The sequence below is a fragment of the Melospiza georgiana genome, chromosome 33 (assembly GCF_028018845.1).
Source record: "Melospiza georgiana isolate bMelGeo1 chromosome 33, bMelGeo1.pri, whole genome shotgun sequence".
Classification (NCBI taxonomy): domain Eukaryota; kingdom Metazoa; phylum Chordata; class Aves; order Passeriformes; family Passerellidae; genus Melospiza; species Melospiza georgiana.
Window position 1 is genome coordinate 648,719 of NC_080462.1, and position 16,512 is coordinate 665,230.

General features: G+C 51.6%; 1 long non-coding RNA gene across 8 annotated transcripts in view; it reads left to right on the plus strand.

The window, feature by feature from the left end:
* Positions 1-5,091: 5,091 nt before the first annotated feature.
* The window catches only part of LOC131095353 (uncharacterized), a 32,162-nt gene continuing 20,741 nt past the window's right edge, over positions 5,092-16,512 (plus strand). For 2 of the 8 annotated variants that reach the window (XR_009115858.1, XR_009115860.1), the window contains exon 1: positions 11,158-11,261. This is a non-coding gene — a long non-coding RNA (uncharacterized LOC131095353). Of the gene's footprint in view, positions 5,185-5,296; positions 5,487-5,879; positions 5,977-7,789; positions 7,837-11,157; positions 11,262-16,512 lie in introns of those variants that run through there. The other 6 variants (XR_009115859.1, XR_009115857.1, XR_009115863.1 and 3 more) reach the window with 6 other exon arrangements.

The window sequence follows — 16,512 nt, forward strand, 5'->3', positions numbered from 1 at the left end:
AAAATCCCAAAAAAAGCCATGAAAATCTCCTGAATTCCCAAACCCTCCACCTGAGGCAGGAAAGCTGGGCACAGCCAGGAGGGAGCCACGAGGTTTTCCAGCCCCGGGACCAGAAGGGTTTGTGTGGCTGAGGGGTCAAGGATGGAGCCAGGACAGAGGATGAGGATGGGCAGGAGCTGCCCGAATGAGGCTGGCACAGCCTGGGCATGGCTTTGGAGCTTCTCTGTCCCCCAGCCTGCGCCCACCTGCTTCCAAATGCAGCTTTTGTTGGCATTTTCTTTGTCTGGAGAGGCGCTGGCACAGCCTGGCCCAGGCAGCAGCAAAAAATGCCCAGGGAGGGCAGAAAAATGCCGTGCGTGGAGATGGGGATGGCACCAAGAGAAAGATATCTATAAATAAATAAATTTATTTCTTTATTTAGAGCCCTCCCAGCTCCAGAGATTCTCCCCTTGCCCCAAACCTGCCAGGCAGTGCTGGCTGTGACCTGCTCAGGCAGCTGTACCCCAGATTTTGGGGTGATTGGGATTTTTGCAAACAAAATTTTGCGTTCGAAAGTCCCAGAGCAGCAGCCACGCACATTTAGGGCCCTTTGTGTGGGCATTGTGTACAGAAAATAACCCACGGCTTGTCTAAACCCCCTGTTTGTGGGCACTCAGTGTAAATACTCAACCTCAGTGCAAATCCTTCAAAAACCAAAAATCCTCTTTGACTCCAATGTGGCCTTTCTTACAGAGCTTCTCCCCTTTATTTATGGGATATTTCAGCTCAGCTCGTTTGGGGTTAAACGGGAAAATGAGGAACTGGTTGGGTCCAAAATCCCCAGGAAAATCCGGGAGGGGGGAATGGGATGGGGAATTTTGAATTTCCCACACCTCTGAGCTGGCAGGCAAAAAAAAAAAAATAAAATAAAGGGAATTTCCTTAAAAAACCCAACCAGGGATTTGCAGGCTGCTCCTCTTTGGGGTCCTGCAGGGTTCCCAAAGCCCCACGGGCTCGGGGAGAGGGCAGGGAGCACCCAGGGCTGCAGGAGGGCACCGCAGAGGGCATCACAGAGGGCACCGCAGAGGGCATTTTGCATTTTCAGAGAGAATTTTCAGAGGGCATCTCTGAGGGCATTTTGCATTTTCAGAGGGCATTTTGAGAGGACTTTTGAGAGGGCATTTCAGAGGGCATTTCATATTCTCAGAGGGCATTTCAGAGAGAATTTCAGAGGGCATTTCAGAGGGCATTTTCAGGACGCATTTTCAGAGGGCGTTTTGCATTTTCAGAGGGCATCTCAGAGGGCATTTTGCATTTTCAGAGGGCATTTTCAGAGGGCATTTCAGAGGGTGTTTTCAGGAGGCATTTTCAGAGGGCGTCTCAGAGGGCATCTCTGAGGGCATTTTGCATTTTCAGAGGGCATTTTGAGAGGACTTTTGAGAGGGCATTTCAGAGGGCATTTTGCATTTTCAGAGGGCATCTCAGAGGGCATTTTGTATTCTCAGAGGGCATTTCAGAGGGCATCTCAGAGGGCATTTTGTATTCTCAGAGGGCATTTCAGAGGGCATCTCAGAGGGCATTTTATATTCTCAGAGGGCATTTCAGAGAGAATTTCAGAGGGCATTTTCAGGACGCATTTTCAGAGGGTATTTTGCATTTTTACAGGGCATCTCAGAGGGCACTTCGCATTTTCAGAGGGCATTTCAGAGGGCATTTTGCATTTTCAGAGGGCATCTCAGAGGGCATTTTGAGAGGGTATCTCAGAGGGCATTTTTTATTCTCAGAGGGCATTTCAGAGAGAATTTCAGAGGGCATTTCAGAGGGCATCTCAGAGGGCATTTTGTATTCTCAGAGGGCATTTCAGAGAGAATTTCAGAGGGCATTTCAGAGAGAATTTCAGAGGGCATTTTCAGGACGCATTTTCAGAGGGCATTTTGCATTTTCAGAGGGCATTTTAAGCAGGTATCTCAGAGGGCATTTTGCATTTTTAGAGGGCATCTCAGAGGGCACTTTGCATTTTCAGAGGGCATTTTCAGAGGGCATTTCAGAGGGCATTTTGAGAGGGCATCTCAGTGGGCATTTTGCGTTTTCAGAGGACATTTCAGAGGGCATTTTGAGAGGGCATCTCAGAGGGCATTTTGCATTTTCAGGGGCACGGAGAGCCTCCCCCTGCAGTGCCCTCGCTGCAGGAATTGTTGCGTGGATGGAAATCCCTCTGTGCCGCGCTCAGGGCACACCCTGGCACACCCGGACGAGGTGCCCACAGGGCACGCCCAGGTTCAGGCACATCCCAGCGCCTTCTGCTCAGTTTTGGGGGTGCTGCTGCTGCATTGGTGCCCCCCATCCCCACTCTGGTGTTCGTGGCCTCTCCCCGGCTCCGTCCTGGCACACCCGGGGGGCACCGGGGCACCCAAAACCCCCTCGGGATAACCCAGCTATGGGGGCATCCCTCCCCTGTCCCCCTGGTGCGCTGCAAACCCGACTCTTTTTGGGGTGAATTTGCCTTTGTTTGGGTTTTCTGGAGGGTTTTTTTCCCATTTTTAATGGCTCCTTTTCAATGGCTCCGTGCGGGGTGGGGGTCCCGAGGGTCGCTGCCTCCCCCTCCCCGAAAATCCCGGTGAAAATCCCTTAAAATCATCCGAGACCCAGCGGGATTTGCCTTCCAGCAGGAATTCCCTGCAAAAAATAAGTTTAAAGCTCCCGTTTTGCGGCGCTCGTGCCGCTTTTGGTGCCCGGTGGCAGCGCCTGGCACTGGAAAAATAAACGCGAAGTGAGATGGGCACAAAGCTCCTGGGCTGGAGCACGCAGGAGGAGCCGAGAGAAAATTCCGAAAAAAAATGGGAGAAATTGCTCGACCGCTTTGCTCCAACCCCTCCTCTTCCAAGTTCGCCATCAGAGGAAATAAAGAGGCGCTTTGAGTCCCAAAAATCACAAAATCACCGTCTGTCCCGGCGGGAGGCAAAGGTTTTGCACCTTCTTGAATTGCTGCTTTGGGATAAGGAGGGGAAAAAAATAATAATCCACTTTATTATTATTATTTTTTTTTTAAATAAAAATAATCCACTTTTTTGGGGGGGGGAAAATAAAAATCCACTTTTCTTTTTCTCATTTCTTTCTTTTTTTTTTTTTTTTTTTTAAGGCATAATCTGGTGGAGGGTGGGGAAGTGATGCCAGAGGGTCTCGGGGCTGAAATGGGAATTTCTGATTTCTGCAGGGAAATCGGCTCCTCTCGGTAGCTGCGGATTTGCCAAGAGAGGGGGAACAGAAAGGGAATTTCATATTTTGGAATTTCCTTTCCATCCGGCGCTGCCCACGCTTCCAAACTGACGGGGGGTTTGCAGGAACGGCGGCTGAAAATAATAATAATAATAATAATAATAATAATAATAATAATAATAATAATAATAATAATAATAATAATAATAATAATAATAATAATAATAATAATAATAATAATAATAATAATATCTGGGACTGGCAGAAATGGTCACGGCTCCTCCGCCCGCGGCCGCGCAGGATGTTCGTCGTTTCTGGCCATTTGCAGTAAATAAATGGATTTTAAAAATCTAATAATATCTAATAATAATGGTGAGAGTTTAAAAAATAATTTAAAAATATCCTGGTGAGTCGGGAATTAAAGAGGAATGAGGTAGAGGAATGCAGAGACCCGGACGGGGCTGGGAAAAGCGGCTCAGCTGCCGAGATGGAAAGGGAAAATGCAGAGAGTGGCTTTTCCCAAAAAATTAAAATAAAAATAAAATTAAATTTTATCTGAAAAACTGGAAAGAAAGAAGGGAAGAGACGCCCGCAATTCTCTCAATTGCTGTTATCAACTCCGTGCCCCGGGGCTGGGCTGCTGCCACCCCCACCCATCCCTCGCTGAGGTTTTGTTCACTTCGGGTGTTTTTATCTGTATTTTTATCACTTAAACGAAACCAAAAAATCGGGAATTGATTCCTGATTTTGAGGTCATTCTCGTTATCCGGGTGTTTAACCCACGGGCAAAAGGGAGAAAATGTTATTTATTCAGGGGAAAAAGAAAATAATCCTGAGTAGGGAAGAAAATCGGAGCTCGAGATGAGACGGGAGTTATTTTTTTAATACAATTAAAAACAAATTACAAATTTGTGATAGGAGGGAAATAATTCCCAAATCGAGGGGGAAGCCCCGCGCAGGGGGAAACTTTGCGGGATGCCAAAGGCGAAAAACGGGGGAAAATCCTCGCCTTGCGCTGCTGCTGCCGTGTCCCCCCAGCTTTAACCAACACTCAGGAAATGCCAGGGAGATTTTACCCCTAATCTCTGCTTATCGAGCAAAAAAAAAAAAACAAAAAAAAACAAAAAAAAACAAACAAAAAAAAAACCAAAATAAAACCCCGCGCTGTTTGTAAAAGCGGGGAAGTCGCGGTGCAGAACCGGGGATCTGCGCTCCGCGGTGGGGTTTTATTGTGAATAAAACGCAAGAAGTTCAGAGGTTACCTTGAAAACACTCCCTGGGGCCGGGGCTGGAGCGCTCGGAGCCCGGCTCGGGCCCTCCGCTCGTGTTTTATTCCCAATTCTCGGGGTTTTGTTACCGGGGCGGGCTGAGGGCACCGCGCCCTTTGGGGAGCGGCTCCCGGTACCGGGGCCGGGCCGCGCTGCGTTAATGGCAAAGGGAGAAAATATTAATTGGAATTAAAGAGCTAATTGGGAGCAGGCTCACGGGCCCCTCAAGCACTCTTTGCTTTCCTCCAAACGCACCCAAACACCCTCAGATCACCTTTTTTCCCCCCCGTTATCCCCGTTTCCCCCGCACGCCTCACCCCTTTCCCACCCCCCAAAAGCCGCCTCGCTTTTCTCTCCGTAGCTGCCGAGAGAGAGCGAGGTTGCCACATTTGCATATATGCTAATGAGCTCCTAATTGCCAGGCTGGCCGCGCTTTGCCGATCGATTCCGAGCCATCCAGAGGTTAAGGAAGCTTGGAAATAGCGCGGCTCTGAGCTCGCCAACACTCCCCCCCTTCCCCTCCTTCTCTCTCTCTCGCACCACGGAGCTGGCCCCGCATTTGCATCCCAACTTTTTTTAACTCTCCCACGTACACTTTACGTATCGGCTACGTGGAGGCTGCTCGGCCGCTCCTATATATCCGTACGGCGGGCACGGCCCCCGCTCCTCCGCTCCAGCGGCGGCTCCGGGCACGGGGGCACGGCCAGGGAGAGCCGGGCAGGTGAGGGCAGGGCACGGTGGGCACGGTGGGCACGGAGCTTGATGGGCACTGAAAGGAGGGGCACCGCTCCAAGCTGTCAGGACTCTCTGCCCATCAAGCGCATCCCCCCCAGGTGGGTGAAGAACTCGGGGTGACTCAAGAGAAAAGGAAAAGGGGGAGCATCGCTCACCCAGCCCGCGGAGCCCCCGCGGAGCCCCCGCGCAGCCGGACAGACAATGTGAGACTTGGCGGAACAAAAGCGGCGGGGCTTGGGTTGCTGAACACGTCTGAGGCCAGACGAGCCGCGCGATTTATTGGACTCGGTGAGAAAACCATAATAAAAAAAAAAAGAAAAAAAAAAAAAAAAGAAAAAAAAAAGTAAAGGGGGGGACGGAGGGGTGGAGGGGGGAGAGGACTCTCAAAGAGTCTTTATTATGGGCTGGGGGCCGCAGCGCTGCGGGGAAAATGCCCCGGGAGAGGGTCCAGCTCCTGCCTGGGGTCGGGGATGAGGGGTCGGAGTTGCTCCTAAATCCCCGGGTCAGGGGGAGCTTCCTTCCCTTTTCCCTTTTCCCCTTTTCCCCTTTTCCCCTTTTCCCCTTTTCCCCTTTTCCCCTTTTCCCCTTTTCCCCTTTCCCCCCTTTTTTCCCATTTTTTCCCCTTTCCCCCCTTTTTCCCCCTTTTTTCCCCTTTTCCCTTTTCCCTTTCCTCCCGTCCCGCCGCATTCCGGCACCCGAGCGCAGAAAGTTTGGGCGCGGCCGAGCGCGTCCATCCTCGCTCTTCTCTCGGCCCGCAAGTGACCCAAAGCCACTTCGGGTGAGGGATTCACTTCTTCCACCTCCTCCCGGCTGGAAAAAATCCAGTTTTTGGGGTGCGGAGTGCCCGGGGCAGGGGATGGCAGCGGCCTGGCTCTCTCCAAGCCCCGGCGCTTTGTGCTTTGCTCCAGGGGATGCTCTCGGAGGGACCCCCAAATCCTCGCTCTCATAGGGGTGCCCGAGGGTGCTCTGGGGGTCGGGCTGAGCCTCGGGGAGGGGGCAGAGGTGACAATGACACCGGGGGAGAGGGGACAGAAGGCTCCTGGTGCCCCCATCCCCGAGCAGGAATTTGGGGAGGGTTGGGATGCGCGGGGCTGGATCCCAAATTTGGAAGAAGCCAATGAATGAAAATGAGAGTGGAAATAAGCCCAGAGCGAAGGTTCTGCACATCCTCCGAGGCAGAACGGAGCGGGAAAGGTTCCTCCCCACCTCGGGAACTTCTCCCCGTGTGGAATTTTCTTAAATTTCTCCCCCCCCCATCATAACAAGGTGGGAGCCTCTTCATTAATAGCCCTGAACGCCGAGAATTCCTGCCCTGGGGTGGCCCCGCTAAGGCTCCTCTTCCTCAGGCCGTGCAGGGAACCCAAATTCAACGGGTTTAGGGGTTTTTATAGAAGTTATTAAAGCCAAACGTGATGCTCCGGCCGAAATTCACCTCTCGGTGGCAGCGGGCCCGGGTGTTCCATTCCAAAATCCCACATGGCTTTTTTGGAGGTTTATTTTGGTTGTTTTTTTCCTGCCAAGGAAGCTTTAATCTTCATTTTCATTTTAATTTTTATTTTAACTTATATTTTAGTTCTCGTTGTCCTTTTTTTTTTTTTTTTTTTTTTGTCGTTGTTGTTGCTTTGGTTTTGCTCTTTAAAAGCCTCATGCCTGTCCTTGATTCTTTCCTCAGCGAGGGGAAGAAGCAGCGCTCAAAGAGTGCACGGGGGAAAAAAATCAACCCGAGCTTATTTTGGGCTTTTTTGGGGCTATTTTTGGGGTCGTACACGGACTCCTGGCTCTGCAAAAAATGCCCACGGTCCCACCAGCTCAGGTCCTCCCCGTTTTTAGCCCCCGGAAATTAAGTTTTTATATAAGTGCGTGGAAGTTTTAAGGCTGGAAATCCTCAAATCTGCCGTTCAAAGGGAGATCCCGCCGTCTGCTTCCTTGCGGTTTGGATTGGGTTTTTTTTTTTTTCCCCTCAGAAAGACAGCAAAGCACGGAGCAGGTTTTTATTTGTCAAGACGCTCAAAACACACGCGAGCATTTCCTGCAAATCGCTCGTGCCCTTCCCTAAATCCTCCCAGATCGGGTTGGTTCTAACGCGATGTTAAATAAAATTAGAAATAAAAATGCACTGTCATCGGGGTAATCCCAGGGTGAATACAAATTTGAAAGCGAAATCCCTGTCTTTGCAGCCTTTTTCAGGCTAAATCGCAAAATTCGTCGTGTGTTTTTTCTTTTTTGGCAGGTTAAAAAATAATATTATAATTTCTGAAGGGGACCGGAATAAAAATTAAGAATTTTAAAATGTGAATTTAATAAAGAGGAGAATCAAAAGAGGGGCGAGCAGGCGGTTGTGTGCCTAAAATCTCATCTCATTTTCGTGTGCCTAAAATCCCATTTCATTTTCGTGTGCCTAAAATCCCATCTCATTTTTGTGTGCCTAAAATCCCATTTCATTTTTGTGTGCCTAAAATCCCATTTCAGTGGCGATGGGGAACGGTCCCAGCCGGACCCCACCGAGCTGTCCCACGGCCCCGGGGGCTGCATGGGCACAGTGGGCACCGCTGCTTTTTTAACCCTTTCCCTCTTTTCGGTTTCTTTTCCAGGAGAGCCCCGGCCCCCTCTGCCCTCGGAGAAGCCGCTGCTGGCCCAGGTGGGTGATGGGGAACCACGGAGGGGAGAAAAGAAACCACGGGCAGCGCCCAGCCCGGGGGGCGAGCGGCTCCAGGAGGGGTCAGGGAGGGTCCCTGCCCTGATAGAAATTGGGGGAATGCAATCTGGGTATGGGGGTGCAGGTGGGAGGAACCCTGGGTGCCTCCAATGGGTGCTGCAGCCCCTCCCTTACCCCGTGAGCATCCATAAAATCTTCCCGAAATCTGCGTTTTCCCTCTCAGCTAAGTCTGGAAGGACGAAGGGAAAGGGGGAAAGGTGCAATACAGCACCCCAAAAACCCTTTTGTGCAAAGGGGGACTCGCAGAGAACCGGGCAGGAGGCCACGGGGTGGAACAGCCTGAGGAGCAGAGCCCCAGGGCTGTTTTGAGGCTGTTTTGGGGCTGTTTTGGGGCTATTTTGGGGCTATTTTGGGGCAATTTCCATTCCCCCAACCCCCTTTCTCCACTCCAATGCTGGGGCCACACCAGTGGGTTCCCATTTTCCCAGTGCGGGGAACTGGGAGAGAGGGCCCTGCCGGGTCGGAGTGGCTGCGCTGGTGGTGAGAGCAGCAGAATCGAGCTCCAGAAAGAGACAAAAGCCATGAGAAACTTCCCAGGCCAAACTCACAGACCCCAAAAACCAGCTGGGAAAAAAAAAATAATTCCAAGGTAAAGAAACCTATAAGAGAAAATGACAAAAACAAAACAAAACAAAACCAGCCCCAGTCCTCTGTTCTTGCTCAAGGAAAAATCATGGTGGGGGTTTTTGGCTTTTTTTCTTTTTGTTTTGGTTTTTTTTTTTTTTTTAATGGGATCTATATTATAGCAGGGAAATCAAAGGGTAATTAACTGTGGGGTTAAAACTAGAGGAGTAAACCAGCATTTGATTCCATTTGGGATCTGCACACCGCGGCCAGGCCTTGGCACCGACACTGGCACTGGCACTGGGTGGTGTTCGCCTCCCCGAGAAGGGGAAGCCAGGCAGGCTGAGCCTCTGGTGGGCACAGAGGTGGCGACCTGGGGACATCGGTGCTGGCAGGGCGGTCACGGCTGGGGCAGGGGACACCTGGCACTGCCCAGGGCTGGTGGCCATGAGCGGGTGGCCCTGGGGGTGGTGGCGATGCCCGTGGCGATGAGGAGCGCCGCGCTGAGCCTGGTGAAGCGCAGGCCATGAGCGTGGCGATGAAGATGATGATGATGAGGGCGATGCTGGCGATTCAGGGCGATGCTGGACGCGGGGATGGCGGGGAGAGGCCAGAACGGCGCAGGCGGCGGCCGCGATGGGGCAGGCGGGGGTGACGGGCGACGATGCCAGGCTGGGGGGGTGCCGGTTTGGGGGTACCAGCTTTGGGGGGTGCCAGCTTTGTGGGGTGCCAGCTTGGGGGGGGTGCCAGGTCGCGCGCGGCCCCTCCCCAGCCCATTGATGAAGCGGGAGCGCTGCAGAGGGGTGGGAACGGCGCGGGTGACGTCAGGCGGGTGCGGGCCAATCAGCGGCCGCGGCGAGGGCCGGGAGTGTGAAAGCATGAATGAAAAGTGCCGCGCGCCGCTCCCCCCGGCGCAGAGGCTGCGGGCAGCGGCTGCGGGCACCAGGTACGAGCCGAGCCGAGCCTGGCCGAGCCGAGCCGAGCCTGGCCGAGCCGAGCCTGGCCGAGCCGAGCCTGGCCGAGCCGAGCCGAGCCGAGCCGAGCCGGGCCGAGCCGAGCCGGGCCGAGCCGCCGGCAGGCCCCCCGCGCTACCCGAGCTGCGCTCCGCGGGGGCGGAGGAGCCGCGGGGTCTCGGCGGAGCGAGGGCTCCGCGCTCCCCGCAGCGAGAAGGGTGAAAGAGGGACGCAGGTGAAGGAGGGATGGAGCGGAGGGGAGAAGGGAGGGACGCGATGCGGGGTGCGAGGGGGGGATGCGGGTTCCTTTCCCCGAGGAATGGAGGGATGCGGGCTGCCCTGGAGAGGAGGAACGGTGCGGGGGATGCGCGTTCCGCGCCGGAGGAGGGAAAGGGTGGAGGGACGCGGGTCACTCTGGAGAAGGAGAATGAGGGTTCCCCGCCGCCCCCGGGGAAAGGAAGGATGGAGGGAAGCGGAGCCCCCGAAGCGAGGACGGAGGGATGCGTGTTCCCCGCGAAAGAAGAAAGGACGGAGGGATGCGGGGAGAGCAAAGCCGAGGATGCGGGGAGAGCAAAGCCAGGGATGCGGGGAGAGCAAAGCCGGGGATGCGGGGAGAGCAAAGCCAGGGATGCGGGGAGAGGAAAGCCGGGGATGCGGGGAGAGCAAAGCCGGGGATGCGGGGAGAGCAAAGCCGGGGATGCGGGGAGAGCAAAGCCGGGGATGCGGGGAGAGCAAAGCCAGGGATGCGGGGAGAGCAAAGCCAGGGATGCGGTTCCCTGGCGGGGGAAAGCTGCGCTCTCTCTCTCTCCCCCTGAACGAACGGAGGGATGCGGGTCCCGCTCCCTGCCCGAGATGCGCGGTCCTTGCTCAGGGCCGGGGTCCTGAGCCGCGAGCAGGAGTCGCTCCCTTCCTTCTTTCCTCCCTTGCATCCCTTTCATCATTTCCTCTGTGTTTTCTGTGTTTGTTCCTTGCTATTCCCCCAGATCTTGGCTGAATCCAAAGCATCACAAGTTACTATTTATATTAACCGGCAGGTTTTGCTCGCAGTCATTTTGTTTAGAGAGCGTTCAAACGCATTTGTGGGTGGGGAAATGTCCTTTTGGTCTTTTACGCATATTTTAAGTTGTGGGTGCAAATTCTATTTGCTTTGATTATTACCAGTTTGAATGCATTAATTTGATAGTTATTAAAAATAATGTGGGCTTAATTCTCGGCACCTGCAGAACATCATTTGGTTTGCAAATGAAACAAATTGAAACTCGGCAGAAAATAGGCAGCCCTTGCGTGGTTCTCCTGTAATTCTGCTCCAAATTGTGTTTCCTAGGGGCCTGATCCTGCCTGTCCCAGCGATGCTCAGCACTCTGGGCTGCTCGGGCTGCAGGAGCAGGGCCGGGGCTGGAGCTCTGTGAAGATATTCCGGATCTGGCTGTTAATATTTGCATCTCTTTTTATTCGTTTTCCTCCCCTCGTTCCTTCCTTAAAAGCCACGTGCCCCCCGAGCCCCTGGAGAAGAGGAGGTTGGCTTTTTCCTGCTGATGCTGTAGACTCCAGGGGTTGGTTGTTATCTTTGGTTATCTAGCTGTATGAGTGGTGTCGATTCTTCATAAAGCTAGATAACCGAAAGTAAAAATAACCCCATTACACGCCTGAGGAGGATGTGGAGAAGAAAGGAAATTCATCAAAAAAAGGAAGAGGAGGAAAAGAAAAATATTAAAAAAAAAAAAAGAAGCCCAAAAAAAAAAAAAAAAAAAAAAAAAGAAGAGAAAGGAAATGAGAGGCGGAAAAAATGGGGGAAAAGACAACTTTCAGAGACTGGAATTAAAACCTGAGGTAGGATTTTTTTTTTTTTTTTAAAAGAACCTATTTGCCTCCTGTGATTTTAAGAGTTTAGTGGTTCTGGGCATGTGAAGAAACCATCTGTGTTGAGAAAGACAAAGATGTTGCCGCTCTCTCCTCGGCCGTTAACTGTAATTGAATTAACAAAGTAAAACTTCCAATCAGATTATGAATTAGTTAAGTCCAGGACCCAGACTACAGATCAAGGATGAACTTTCATTGCATAACCAGTCATAGAGCATCAGAAAATCCATAAATCAATACAGATTACTGTGTTGGATTATCTGTTTAATAAAGCAGCAACAGAGCAATGTTTATTAATGGTTGTTTTGCAAATACGAGTGCTGGATTCTTTTTCCTTTTTTCTACCTTCCCTCCCCCTCTTCCCTATCTGTTATACAGATACATAAATTTTCCTCCCTGACAGCTATAACTTGATATCAGTATTAGAAAGAGGGATATGGTGATTTGTAAAATGGTTTCTTGCAGTTTTCTTTGTTTTTCTTCCCTTGTGTCTCTATTCAAATGCTTCCTTTCTTCTTTTAACCCTTTGTTTATGAATGTTGCTTTGAATGGACTCAAGATTCTAATTTGGGGATTTACAAGGGAGATTATATATATATATATATATATATATATATATATATATATATATATAACTTGTGTGTGGAACCACATGAGACTAATTGAGGAACTTGATTTTGCTTAATTTATCTTCTCTGCCAATTGATGTTGGTTCTTATCCCTCTTTAATGGATTATGTATCAACCTATTCCTTATGGAAACTGGGATTTTTTTAAATCTGCTCTACCCTAGAAGGGAATTTTGAGTCAAAGAGGTGAGCTGGGTGCTTCCCACTTGCTTTTAATAATCAAACTGGGTGCCTGAGGTGCCACCTACAAATCACAGCAACCTATTTGAAAAGGTGTCTTGATCTTGCTTAGGAGAGCACAAAGATCTCATGGTGGATTAAGATAAAATAATATCGGAACGGTGATTCCAAGGAGGAAAAAAAAAAACTAAAACCAAAAAAGACTTTATAATAATAAAGAGCTAATGTGGGTGATGGCACCTGAACTAATTTTGGAAAGGAGCAATTATAGCTTTGTGACTTTATGCAAACCCTCTTGTGAGAGATGTAGAAATGAGCTGACTTTTGACCTGTGCCGGACCCGCTCGTTTCGCTCGTGTGCTCGTTGGGATCTCTAAAAAACCCAAAAGGGCACAAGGAGCTGTCCCTGGCCCTTCCTTCAGGGAAGGGCTGTGGTGCTGGGTGTGATGTGACAGATTTATCCTGCTCATATGAATGCTTGAAATTAATAAACAAGATTTTATTCCCCCTCACCCATGGCCTTTAATTCAGAATAATTTAGCACGTGTGTTAAGTGGAGTTCTGTGATGATCTGCTTGGGGAAAGCTTAGGGAGAACCTTCTTTCCTTCTTCCCACTGAGGTTCTGCCATTGTTCCTGGTGCTGGCAGGGATGTAGGGAAGTTTTTACAGGCTCTTGTTTGATTCCCTGCTCTCCTTTGCCATCGTGCTGCTCCTCCCTGGGGCGAGCGAGGTGCTGCTCTCCTGGCCAGGCTGTTTGTCCCCAGCCAGAGAGGGACATTGCAGAGGGCAGGACAACAGGGAACGACCTCCATGGGCAGGGAGAGCAGCCTCCAAGGAAGGGGAGAACTCCTCCATGGATGCTCATACCCAAAGAGAGCAGCCTCCAAGGAAGGGGAGAACTCCTCCATGGATGCTCACAGCCAGGGAGAGCAGCCTCCAAGGAAGAGAAGAACTCCTCCATGGATGCTCATACCCAAAGAGAGCAGCCTCCAAGGAAGGGGAGAACTCCATGGATGCTCACAGCCAGGGAGAGCAGCCTCCAAGGAAGGAGTGACCTCCTCCATGGATGCTCAGACCCAAAGAGAGCAGCCTCCAAGGAAGAGAAGAACTCCTCCATGGATGCTCATACCCAAAGAGAGCAGCCTCCAAGGAAGGGGAGAACTCCATGGATGCTCACAGCCAGGGAGAGCAGCCTCCAAGGAAGGAGAGAACTCCTCCATGGATGCTCACACCCAGGGAGAGCAGCCTCCAAGGAAGGGGAAGCCTCCTCCATGGATGCTCACAGCCAGGGAGATCACCCTCCAAGGAAGGGGAGACCTCCTCCATGGATGCTCACACCCAGGGAGAGCAGCCTCCAAGGAAGGGGAGACCTCCTCCATGGATGCTCATACTCAAAGAGAGCAGCCTCCAAGGAAGGGGAGAACTCCTCCATGGATGCTCACACCCAGGGAGATCACCCTCCAAGGAAGGAGAAACCTCCTCCATGGATGCTCACACCCAAAGAGTGAAGCCTCCAAGGGGAAACCTCCTCCATGGATGCTCACAGCCTGAGCACCTCAGGGTGACATTGGCTTGGCTTTGGTGACAAAGCTCTCGGCACGGAACTCTCCTCACTCCTCCTTTCCCAGGCCAGGAGAAGTCCTGCTGGGTGTCCACACCACTCCTGGGTGCTGGTGCTCCAGGATGTGTCCGAGATATCGGCGCCGAGCGGTGGCCCAAGGTCTGGGCGTGAAAGGGGACAAGGGACTTTTATTCAGGCTGAGCCTTGGGAAGGTGCCATGTGCCATCCACCATTGGCCCGTGGCCTCCCTCAAGGAGGGGAAAAAAGCCTTTTTCTCCAATCAGGGGCTGGGAGTGCTGCTGTGGGAGCATCTTTTGGTGTTCCTGGGCGACCAATGGCGGGCTCTGCGGCGCTGCCATAGGCTGCTTTGGATGGTGTCACCTCTTGGCTCTAACAAAGGCATGAGCAGGAGTGGGGGGATGTAAACTGGGACAAGGATGAAACTCCTCCAAGAATTTAGCAAACCATGTGTGGAGGGCCTGGAGCCAGGGGCAGGAGGTGCCTGTGCTGGTTGGTGATGTAGAGGGTGGGTTTCAAACCCATCAGGCCCAAGCTGCCTCTCTGGAGCTTTTGCACCTCACTCCTAGCTCCAAAAATCTCTCTTTAAGATGCTTGTGACCCCCACTGCCATTCAGGGACGTGGTGACACTGTGGGGCTACAGCACCTCCATGTTCATCACCCATCCCTTTGTGCTCCCAGCTTGGAGGGGAAATGGAACCAGTTCAGCCCCCTCAGCCCTTGGATGGGTTCCTGGGGGATTTCTGGTGCCACAAGCTTTGCTGCAGTTTCTGGGTGTTGTTGGAGCATGTCACTCTTTGGCTGGATAGAATTTCTTTTTAATTTGAGTTTTTGTTGTGGGGAATGACCATTTCCAGTGGTGGAAGTGTCTGTGTGACTGTGAGCTGGCTTTCTCCAGGAGCTTAGGAATAGTCTTGCAAATAGCTGATTTTTAAATTTTTTTCCCTTTTTTTTTTTCTCCCTGATTTACTCCTGGAGTGCTGTAGCAGTAAGCCCTGTGTGTTTGCGTGACATTGATCCAAATTGCAGTTTACATGTGGCCGTTTAAGCTTGCTTGGACACTCTGATTTGACTGGTTAACACTCAGCACTGTCTACTCTGCTCTCCCTTCTGGCCACATAACTGCTGGAGACATTAATAGGAGACACACTCGTTTGGGAGCGAGGTATCAGCTCTCCACATCGTTCTCTTGCTTAGCAGCAGTTTGGAATCGGGGAGAAAAAGAGAGAAAAAATGCGATACTGATTTTTCTGTGATTCAGTGAGTTGTTGAGGAGAACGAGCCTATACAAATATAATTGTTGAAAATGATTAATTTCACTCAGTGGATCTCCTTTAGGTTTTGGGTTTAATGCTTGTGTTGGCAGTGCAGAAATGCAGCAGAGCAGTTTGGTGCTGAGGCCAAAGCCCTCTCATTGTACTGCGGGTCAGGGGACTGGCAAAAGGGCAGAAATTCTTGTGCTGGTTGGTGCTGCCAGTGGATATAAACTTTTACTTTGCGATGGATAAAATATGTATATTTTCTTTCTTAAATTTCTTAAATTTCGTATTTGAAAATTCTCAGCGCAGAATGATGAAAAGTAGCTTAAAAACGTTTTTTTAAAAATAATGATTTTATAGCGTCTGAGGAAAATACATTTCCCTATTGAGGGAATTTTTTTGCTGGCCTTTTACAGTTTTAAACTGAAAACAAAAGGAGGCCCTGATGGCTCAAGCCCTTTGGTAGATGAAGTGTCCCTTGTCCTCCCAGCCCAGTCCCATGCAGCCTGGCTTGGGCAGGTGTGGAGTGGCACGGCAGTGCCACCACAAAGAAATCCCACCAATACCATCGAAATTCGCATGTATCTATTTCATTTTAAAATGCACAGATTGAATTCCTTCCCACAAGCAGTCGCAGCTGGGTTTGGAGGGAGAGGGGATGGTTTTTAGAGATGCTCTCACAGCAGGGGCTGGCAGCCAGCGGTGACTTGTTCCCAGCACCAATCCTCAAAGCTCTGCTCTTTTTGGGGTGCTGCCGGTCCAGCTGGGTTTGGGGGCATCTCTGTACCAAGGAAAGCGTGAGGGCTCTGCCACGGGCACCTAGAGGCTCAGAAATGCTGATGGAAGCCTCCAGCTGCTCGTCCGGGGCTGAGAGGGGAGCACATCTTTGTGCTGAGAACAGAGTCTTTCCTCTTCAAACAATCAGGGCTTCAAACCCCTGAGCGTTTTCAAGGGAGCGATTTTTATGTCGGGATTATGATAAAGCGGCTGAGTGGGCGCTAAGCCGCCATAGGAATCAGATCAGGCCCTGCTTTAATTTCAGCGAGTGGCGGTGTGTGGGAACGGAGGCTGGGCTGATGCTCGGAATTACCCGAGCTCTGGGCTCCGAGCTCAGCCCGCAGGAGGCTGGGCAGGCTCCTCTTGTCCTTGTCCCCATCGTGTCTGGCACTTCTCAGGGTGCTCTGCAGCGCCCTGGGGTGATTTTGGGCTAGCCAGTGCCTATTTCTGTATGGCAGAAAAGGAGATTTCTTGAATCCCCAAACGCTGCGTGCCCAGCGCACGGGGCCGGGCGGCTCTCCCGCACCCCGCCCGAGGGAAGCAGTGCCCCGAGGGGGGCACAGCTCGAAGGAAAATGATGAGCTCTGTGCTCCTGAGGCTGCTGAGGAGACGGGAGCCAGCGGGCAGGTGGCTGAGATGCAGCCGGGGTGATTGGATGTGAAAGCGGAGCTCGGTTCTCGCCGCCCGCGCTGGCAGCTCCGCGCTCCCATCGCCGCGGCTCCCATCGCAGCTTTTGCTGGCCCAGCCTTGTGCTGCCGGCGTGCCGGGGGGGCTAAATATAGTCCTGGGGGGTATT